Below are 3,075 nucleotides of genomic sequence, written 5' to 3'. Positions count from 1 at the left end.
GGCCTCTCCCGTTGCGGGGCACAGGCTCCGGACGCGCAGGCTCAGCGGCCATGGCTCACGGGCCCAGCCGCTCCGCGGCACGTGGGATCCTCCCAGACCGGGGCGCGAACTCGGTTCCCCTGCATCGGCAGGCGGACGCGCAACCACTGCGCCACCAGGGAAGCCCAGGAGTTCATTTTTGTTATTTTTAAAACTTTCTATATGTGGTACATACATTATTTTGTATCTATAACATATTTCACATTTCTTTAAAAGTATAAATAGGTATACTGAAAGGCATTACAGTAAATCAACATGAAAATTTTCCATAATTCATTAAATAATATCCCTATATTTCCTAGTAACCATTCTTTTACACAAAGTAAATAGCTATGTAGGTATTTCCTACAGCCCAATTTAGATATGGCCATGTTGGAGATCTGTATTACAGTTTCTGTTGTACAACTAAGTGACAGAAGCTACTAGAATCACTAATAAATCACCGGAATCAGAAGGGCTGCAAAGGAATCACATCACCCCTGAATTTAAAATTAACTTATTTAATCATTCCTAAAACCCATCTTTGAGATAGATATCTAGTAGAGACTTTAAAATTTCTTGAGTTGGCAATTAGATGACTTCCCTTGAACTGAGAAATTGTTCTCAGTTCTTAACTTGAGATACCCCTGACATCACTTAAGATATCTCTCTCTGTAGGCCATCACTGTGTTTAAGCATATGTAAGCATATGCTTATTTTGCTTTTTTTGTCATATCTTTTTTTTTTTTTTTTTTTCCAGGGAAGCCCCTTTCATATCTTTATAGTACAGCTTCATGCCCTCCACTTCTTCAAAACTTTTACTTAAATTATATTCAGTAAACATCTGTACAGTTTGCTGTAGAAGTTGAAGTTGAGTAAGAGATCACTGAGTGAGACACTTCAAATAGGTTCATTCAGATTTGCCCTCTTGATTTTTACAAGGCCAGGGAAAGAGATTGCAACTCATTTAACTAACTTTGAAAAGATCTTGTTTCAAATAACCAAAGCAGATCCACTCAGTGTACTTCAGTACCACAAGACAGAGAGATTCCTACAGGTAGAGAGTAAGGCTATTTGACTTGTGTTCATGTATGTATTTTTTATAGTAACAAATGCCAAACCTATGTTTTTCACCAGAACAACAACAAAAATTCTCCAGCTTTCCTGGGAATTCTATAATTCATTAAAAATATTTACATAGAAATTCTGACTACATTTAAGTTCTCAGTGTTTTGATATTTTTTTCATGAATCCAAAGAAAATTCATGTGCACATTCTTTGCTCAATGTATTTGGCAGAAAGGTTTTGTTTTTGTTTTTGTTTTTGTTTTTTGCGGTACGCGGGCCTCTCACCGCCGCGGCCTCTCCCGCTGCGGAGCACAGGCTCCGGACGCGCAGGCCCAGCGGCCATGGCTCACGGGCCCAGCCACTCAGCGGCACGCGGGATCTTCCCGGACCGGGGCACGAACCCGCGCTCCCTGCATCGGCAGGTGGACCCCCAACCACTGAGCCACCAGGGAAGCCCCTGGCAGAAAGGTTTTTGAGAATGTTAAAAAATAACTGCAAGAGTTTTAATCCCCAATTCCCCTATGTAGCAATCAGTTTGGAAATCCACAAAACACATATACACTTAGTTTGCATCAAAAATCTTAATAAAAATAAATGGGGAATAGAATTTTTAAAGTGATTTAAGTTAAAGAAGGACACAGACTTCTGAGCAAAGGGAACTGTATATCTTCTCTTGTCAAAATGAGTGCCCTAATTCTTTTCATCAAAAGCAATCATTATGATATCCAAAGTCATTGAACATTCTGCTTTTATTTGTGAGTGGCACAATGTAAAACGTTTAAGAAAAAGCTTTTAGAATATTGATTATTCAACCTGCAAATATCTATCATGATCAGAATACACATTTAGCCCAAAATGTTATCCAAATTAATTAAATTCTATATTAAACATTCCTTTAGTAAAATTAGTATTATTTTTACAACAGTATTATTAAATATGAACTGGAAAGGTCTGCAAGTATAGGAAAATATTTCTCAAAAATAATGGACATTCAAAAACTGAAAGCATTTCCTCTAAGATCAGGAACAAGACAAGAATGTCCACTCTTGCCACTTTTATTCCACATAGTTTTGGAAGTCCCAGCCACGGCAGTCAGAGAAGAAACAGAAATAAAAGGAATCCAAATTGGAAAAGAAGAAGTAAAACTATCACTGTTTGGAGATGACATGACACTATACATAGAGCATCCTAAAGACGCTACCAGAAAACTACTAGAGATCATCAATGAATTTGGTAAAGCTTCAGGATACAAAATTAATACACAGAAATCTCTTGCATTCCTATACCCTAACAACGAAAGATCAGAAAGAGAAGTTAAGGAAACAAATTCATTTACCATCACATCAAAAAGAATAAAATACCTAGGAATAAACCTACCTAAGGAGACAAAAGACCTGTACTCTGAAATCTATAAGATGCTAATGAAAGAAATCAAAGATGACACAAACAGGGGGAGAGATATACCATGTTCTTGGATTGGAAAAATCAATATTGTGAAAATGACTCTACTACCCAAAGCAACCTACAGACTTGGATTGGAAAAATCAATATTGTGAAAATGACTCTACTACCCAAAGCAACCTACAGATTCAATGCAACCTCTATCAAACTACCACTGGCATTTTTCACAGAACCTGAACAAAAAATTTCAAAATTTGTATGGAAACACAAAAGACCCCAAATAGCCAAAGCAATCTTGAAAAAGAAAAACGGAGCTGGAGGAATCAGGCTCCCTGACTTCAGACTATACTACAAAGCTACAATAATCAAGACAGTATGGTACTGGATCAATGGAACACGTTAGAATGCCCAGAGATAAGCCCACGCACATATGGTCACCTTATCTTTGATAAAGGAGGCAAGAATATACAGTGGAGAAAAGACAGCCTCTTCAATAAGTGGTGATGGGAAAACTGGACAGCTACATGTAAAAGAATGAAATTAGAACACTCCCTAACACCATACACAAAAATAAACTCAAAATGGATTA

At 37.7% G+C, this 3,075-nt stretch overlaps 1 protein-coding gene across 1 annotated transcript in view; it reads right to left on the bottom strand.

Annotated features, from left to right (window-relative positions):
- The window catches only part of IL1RAPL1 (interleukin 1 receptor accessory protein like 1), a 686,991-nt gene that overhangs the window by 441,937 nt on the left and 241,979 nt on the right, over positions 1-3,075 (bottom strand). The gene's annotated exons all lie outside the window — the stretch shown is intronic.

This window comes from Physeter macrocephalus, chromosome 21, assembly GCF_002837175.3.
Source record: "Physeter macrocephalus isolate SW-GA chromosome 21, ASM283717v5, whole genome shotgun sequence".
Lineage (NCBI taxonomy): Eukaryota > Metazoa > Chordata > Mammalia > Artiodactyla > Physeteridae > Physeter > Physeter macrocephalus.
This window is presented reverse-complemented; position numbering and strand designations above follow the sequence as displayed.